At 39.9% G+C, this 7,148-nt stretch overlaps 1 long non-coding RNA gene across 1 annotated transcript; it reads left to right on the top strand.

The window, feature by feature from the left end:
• Window positions 1-3,132: 3,132 nt before the first annotated feature.
• Window positions 3,133-4,682, top strand: LOC119359348. The gene is made up of 3 exons (XR_005172484.1): window positions 3,133-3,173; window positions 3,487-3,726; window positions 4,517-4,682. It is a non-coding gene; the product is annotated as an uncharacterized LOC119359348 (long non-coding RNA).
• Window positions 4,683-7,148: the final 2,466 nt, after the last annotated feature.

Raw genomic sequence — 7,148 nt, 5'->3', positions numbered from 1 at the left:
CCTCTCTTTGTGTTGAAAATCTTGAAGTTGCACTTGTTTTGCCTTCCTATGCTAGTTCATTCTTGCTCCCGTGAATTATTTGCTAAAAAAATCCCTATGCATAGGAAGTGGGTTAGGCTTAAATGTTCTTGCCATGTGTTTTATGATGCTCTTGTTATGTTTCAATTCTTTACTTTTATGCGAGCACCATTGAAATCATCATGCCTAGCTAAAAGGCATTAAAGAAAAGCGCTTGTTGGGAGACAACCCAACACTTTGACCTACTGTTTTTATGTGTTCACATGATTATGCTGATGTATTGATCATGTTTTATTGCTTTTGTTTCAATAAATTGCCAAGTAAGACCTTTGGGATGGCTTACGGTGATAGTTGATTTGATCTTGCTGAAAAACAGAAACTTTTGCACTCACGAAAATAATTCTAGTTTTTAACTGAATAGTGCTTTTGAGTTGATTCTTATTTAAGAAGATTAATATACAAATTGCTCAGGTTGTCCTAAAATTTCAGAATTTTTGGATTAGCATAAGTATGGTTTGAGTACAGATTACTATAGACTGTTCTGTTTTTGACAGATTTTGTTTTCAATGCATAGTTTGCTTGTTTTCTAGTTTCTATGGCTTATGTTGCTCAATGTAAATTGTAGAAATGATATGCTGCAGTAGACTTTGTGTGTAAACAATTACTAATCTTGTCTTTGACAGTACCAAAAGTGAAAAGGTTTGCTCTTTATCATACTAACCTATCTCACAAAGTTCCGTTAAGTTTTGTGTGATTGAACTTTTCAAGTTTTGAGTGAGATGTCGATATGAGTAGAATGAAGAATGACAATACCCTAAGCTTGGGGATGCGCAAGTCACCCCCAAGGAAATATTCCAGGAAGATCCAAGCAACTAATCTCGGTAACCTCACTTGGAGCTATGTTTTCATTCATCACATGATATGTCTTTTTCTTGGAGCGTCAATTTATTTTGTTAGGATTTGCTTGCTGTTATTTAGAATAATGTTTTGCATCTTTAATTTAAATAAAAGTGACAATGATATCTTTTGCCATGCTTATTTTACAAGTCTACATGTTGCTGTTTGAAAACAGAAAGTTTACCGTTGTGTTCTATTGACTACTTCAGTTTATCCATCAGTTTGGGGTGACAAGTAGTACTAAAAAGCAGTTTAGTCCCCAACTTAGCCCATAAACATCTCCAAAAGTGGTTAAGAAATTTAGTATCACGATCTGAAACAATAGTATTTGGCACACCATGCAAGCGAATAATTTCACGAAAGAACAAATCAGCAACATTAACAGCATCATCGCTTTTATGACATGGTATAAAGTGTGCCATTTTCGAGAACCTATCCACGACAAAAAATATGCTATCGCTCCCCTTCTTTGTTTGAGGTAAACCTAAAACAAAGCCCATAGATATATCCTCCCAAGGAACACTAGGTACAGGCAAATGCATATATAAACCATGAGGATTGAGTAGTGACTTAGCTTTTTGACATGTAGTGCAGCGAGCAACAAAATGCTCAACATCCCGTCTCATCTTTGGCCAAAAGAAATATGTAGCAAGTATATCATCCGTATTCTTGACGCCAAAGTGTCCCATTAATCCTCCTCCGATAGAGGCGGGATGTCCCGATCTTTCGATGAGATGATAAATGTCGATTTGGTGGAGACGACTTTGACGATCCGACTACAAATGTGCATGACGTTGCACCTTAGCAATCGCTAAACCAATCTCCCGAGGTTACTGACGATACTGGAAACACGATCAGCCTGACCATGAAGGTCTATTCTTGCATGCAATCGAAGAACAAGCAAGAATATGATAATGCAATCTGAATATTGCGAATCTCTACTCCTAATGGAGCAGTTGGTAGTCTCCGCCGGTCAATTTTCGTCCCACCTCCCCTGGTTTTTTTGGTACCTCCTCCCACCTCAGACTTAGCCACCATGAACCGACAAAACCTTGTGCTGAGGTCCCAACCCGCACCCATGCACGTACGACCGAAAAAAGATCTACAATGGTTAACCAATGAAAAAAGACCTACGAAAACTAACCAGCGTCAAAAAAACCTAAACCTATCGCCCGCACATACAATTGACGACTCCTGCCCTAGAGCGAGGTCTCCCTTCGCCGCCGCCCTTCATCCCTTCGCCACGGCCACTCCACCCAGAGCCGCCGTCTTCCCCGCTGTCACCACCCTCTTCCCTCCCACCCCGAGCCGCCGTCTTCCCCGCCCGCGCCGCTCTCTTCCCCGTCGGTGCTGCCCTCCACTCACCTTCTGTTCTTCAAGCGGGGACGCCCCAGATCGAGTCAAGCAAGCCACATCTCCTTGGTGTTGTTGTCCTCAATAGGCTAATGACTCGAGGCATGCTGCTAGCACAATTACAGAAGGCCATACAGTCAGCGGCAAAGTGCTCGCCATCGCTAATGATTGACTACTGAGTATCTCCATTGGGGGGTACGTATTCCTCTCTCTCTCTCATCCTCCCCTTTTCTCTTAATTTCTTTTGTGCTTCATTTTTTGATCTAGTTTTTCCATGCTTATATTCGATAGATTTAGCTACCTGCTCAAATAAGATGGTCAATAGTTGTTCCTGTGATCCATTCTATGGATGAAGAAGGAGAAGACGAAGGAACACAATAATTTCTGTGTCATATTATTTGTTTCTGATGTGGCTACTCTAGAATACAATTTATGGGCGAGAGATCAGACTTTCAGGTTGGGTGCGGTATTATATCTCATCAGATTCAGTAACCAGCATGGAATTAATTTTAATTTTGTTCTTCATCAGATAAGTAGAGCCATGCTTTACCCCAATCTTCATTTTATGAATCTCAACTTCAAAAATCATGATAGTTGCACTGTATTTTGTTGAGTCCAACATAAAGCTGAGAGCAGAGTACCTACTTTGTCTTGGTATATCAAAATAATAAGGAATCTGTGAGATTAGGTAAGCCAAATAATTGGTACTTGCTGAGGCTACAAAATTATCTTAATTCTACCATTTAGTAGTTCACTGAATATTAAACAATGATGTATCTTCCACTGGGGAGTTGTTTTATGTAGCCCGAACAACAAACAGCCTATGAACTTCTAAACCAATTCTTTTTTATTAGGACCCTGCTCTTTTAACTGAAAAACTGGGAGCACTAGCAGTTCTTCACAAGGTAATCACCTCCTATGAATGTTTGGTGGTGCTGCTCCATTTTCTATTGCATTTCTTCTGATGTATGAATGGATTATTTTCCTCATTTGCTAATTAACACAACTGGCCTAATTCTTGAGAATAGATATTTTTGTAGTGCATAGTATTATTTTTTAGTTACCCTCCTTATGAATAGATTTTTTGTAGTGTACAGTACAATATTTTTTCAGGGTTGCATGTTGCTTGCTACTGCTACTGCTTGTACAATTGTGTTGTTTTGTAATATTTCTTAACTTATAAGAGATATGGCCATACTGAGATTTTGCTATGGGCAGGAAAGTGGATTGGACAATGCCGCTAGCTCGGATGGTGCCCCATATGGATGTCGATCATGGGCGACGTGAAGAGGGACAAGGTAGAGAAAGGGGTCTGGTTGGCGCCGCATTAGAGGTGAGAGAGGGGGCCGGGGTTGCGTCGCCGCCGAGATGCGCGAGGGGATCGGAGCTGTGCCAAGCGGATTCATCAGAGCACTTCGCTCCTGCTGCCTTTGGCTTGATGCTTAGATGGATTGATGCGTAAGTTTGAATCCTTTCATTTTTCACTTCTCTAATGGGTGGCTGATGGCCTGATGCTTTGATGGATCGATGCATGCTAGAACTGGCTGATATGTGCGTGTGTGTGCACATTTTTTTCTTGTGATTTTTGTAGAGATTGGCTCATGCTTCTCTGCTTATGGATATCTTCTTTCTTCTGTATGTGTTTCTCACTCTGTTGCTGAATGATCTGGTGATTTTTTCTTTGTGGGCTTATCTGATGAAATTTACTGCTACTTAGATCATGCACTGACGCTGCCACCAGAAGATAGCTCATAGATGCATGTGTTTGCTTTTGAACATGGTGCGTAATCTTGTGGTTTGCCAACTGTCACCTTCAGCAATTTCAGTTCAACATGTCTTGGTTTCTGCATTCTAAGTTCAGGGTAATACATGGTGGAATGGTTAGTATATGGGAGTTTGCATCTACAGTTGCATATTGTAGTTCCATTCCGTCCTTCCTTATTCGGAGATGAACTGAACCTCTCATTTTTCATGTACTTTTGGGAGATTGTGGGGGCGGGGGGGAATCAAATGATACCACATTAGTATAGTAGAACGTACCACTTCCTCTTAAGATTTCAGAAATGACATGTCAAGGATAGGGTATAGAGCTCCGAAGAGTATTCTCCTTCCGTCATCGGTTGCTAAATCAGTAATGCCCAGCGTTGTGTGCAATGGAGCCCTTACTGCTATTCACAACTGAACTCTTTATTATATTTTAATCCTTCAGATTTGTTGGGTCAGGGATCCTTCAGATTTGTCGGGTCAGGGATCCTTCAGTTTTGTTGGATCAGAAGTAAGAGCACCGGGACTTCAAGGACGATGTAGATTGTCGAAGGCTAAGTTACAGAGTGCGTGGGCAGCAGTACCAGAGCAAGAACCTCGCGCGTGACGGAGTTGCTGTGGTAAAGAAGCAAAACTCAATGACTAACTCTAGAAGCTCTGGTAACTCTCTTAAACATCACTAATGTAATCATATCTCACTCCATTATGCAAATCTTATTTCTGATTTTTTTTTATTCCATTTCAGTTCTTGTACCTTTTTACAATGTGTTTAGTGCATATGAATGAAGTATATTGATTTATCTTCTACCTATGGTTTGCTGTGCTTTATTGGTGCTCAACGTTTTTAACAGGTTGGCATGCATATTACTAAATTTGGTCAAGCAACCCGCCAACTGATACAAAGAAGGTGAGTTTATAATGTGTAATACCCGTTTCCTTTTTCTTTATATCATGCAATGTGCAATATTTAAGTGGAATTCAGTTATTGATGTTTGTTTTATGCGGTTGAAAAAAGAATCTCAAATTTGGTGACCCTATGTTGCTGGTTTGGTTATGATAAATGCTTGTTGAAATGAGCCAACTGATTTTTTTTCTGCTGTATGTCACCCTTGCGTGATGAAAGTTATATTGTCTAAGCGACGACTTAATTGATTATAGTTCTCTTTATCCCAGAAAGGTGCTATGCAACAATACAAAATTGCTTTTGTTTGCAGGGTTATATGTCTTCTGATCATCTTGATGGCATATATGAGGACCTGCAATACCGAACCTGGAAGTTAGTCGTTGAGGCAGTGGTCATGGTAGTGATATCTACTGCCAGAACATAAACATTCGGCCCTCCTTTTTGCCACGAAGGATTATGATCAACTGGACTTGCAGAACCAGTTAATGGCATGATGCTGGCAGTAGTAATGGAGGGTTGTTATTTCGGGATGGTAAATTCTGAATTGGAAATGATATTTTCTAATGTATTCATACAGTTAGATAATATCATATAGATTTTCTTCTCTTACCTAGAACGTCTGCCATGTAAAGCATGCTTCCCTTTGATTTGCTGTTGTGCTAGGAATAGGACGGATTGGCGTCCTCTTTTCATGAAAAACACTGACACAAAGTTTCTGGTTTCTGACGTACAAGGATTATTTACTATGAACAAATATTGCAATGTTCATTGGTAGTACTGTTTGTTGAGGCGATGCCTCTGCCACAGGTATGAAATTATCATTGGGCCTTCAACTATTTTTATTTGATGTATATGCTTCCAAACACTACTTGTTCCAGTACTACATACTAAACAAAAACATTTTCCTTATATGCTAGAACACGGCATGGCTAATTAGTAATTGCACTACATTCCTAATAACTTCTAAACTTTTGGGAGGCATGGCAATGTTCTTTGACGTCATTGTAAGGGACGAGGACATTTTGTGAGAGAATGCTAATCTCAGCGTGTGATGATTTCTACTGAGGATGGTGGGTATGAGTCCGCTAGTGACTATGATGAGGAGACTTTGGCTCTTATTACACATGAAGAACACCGTGGAGAGGATTCTGATCATGAGACACAATACATGACTGCTGAAGATGCTGACAGGTATGAATATTTAGTTGCTCAACGTGTTTTGAGTGTGCAGGTTACACAAGCTGAGCAAAATCAGAGGCATAATTTGTTCCATACAAAGGGAGTTGTGAAGGAACGTTTTGTTCGCGTCATCATAGATGGAGGGAGCTGCAATAACTTGGCTAGCATGGAGATGGTGGAGAAGCTATCTCTCACCACAAGACCACATTCACATTCTTACTACATCCAATGGTTCAACAACAGCGGCAAGGTTAATGTAACATGTACTGTTCGTGTGCATTTTAGTATCTCTACATATGATGATTATGTTGATTGTGATGTGGTACCTCTGCAAGCATGTTCTTTATTACTTGGTAGACCATGGCAATTTGATAAAAAAATTGTACACCATGGTAGAAACAATCACTATACTCTTGTTCATAAGGATAAAAATATTACTTTGCTTCCTATGACTCCTGATTCCATTTTGAAAGATGATATTAATAGAGCTAATAAAGCAAAACAGGAGAAAAATAAGAGTGAAAATCAGATTGTGGCAAAAGAATTTCAGAAACAAATGAAGCCTAATAATAAACCATCTAATGTTGTTTCTGAAATTAAATCGAAAAGTGCATGTTTACTTGCCACCAAATCTGATATTGATGATCTAGATTTTAGCAAATCTGTTTGCTATGCTTTTGTGTGCAAAGAGGCATTATTTTCATTCGAGGATGTGCCTTCCTCTTTGCCTCCTGTTGTCACTAAAATTTGCAGGAGTTCGCTGACGTCTTTGCACAAGACGTGCCATAGGGATTACCACCTATTCGAGGGATTGAGCATCAAATTGACTTAATTCCCGGTGCATCATTACCCAACCGTGCACCATACCGTACCAATCCAGAGGAGACGAAGGAGATTATGCGTCAAGTATAAGAACTGCTCGACAAAGGTTATATACGTGAATCCCTTAGTCCTTGTGCTGTTCCTATCATTTTAGTGCCGAAAAAGGATGGTACGTCGCGTATGTGCGTTCATTGTAGAGGCATTAATAATA

The sequence above is a fragment of the Triticum dicoccoides genome, chromosome 2A (assembly GCF_002162155.2).
Source record: "Triticum dicoccoides isolate Atlit2015 ecotype Zavitan chromosome 2A, WEW_v2.0, whole genome shotgun sequence".
Taxonomy (NCBI): Eukaryota; Viridiplantae; Streptophyta; class Magnoliopsida; order Poales; family Poaceae; genus Triticum; species Triticum dicoccoides.
The sequence above is the reverse complement of the archived record's forward strand: the minus strand, read 5'-3'. Positions and strand labels throughout refer to the sequence as shown.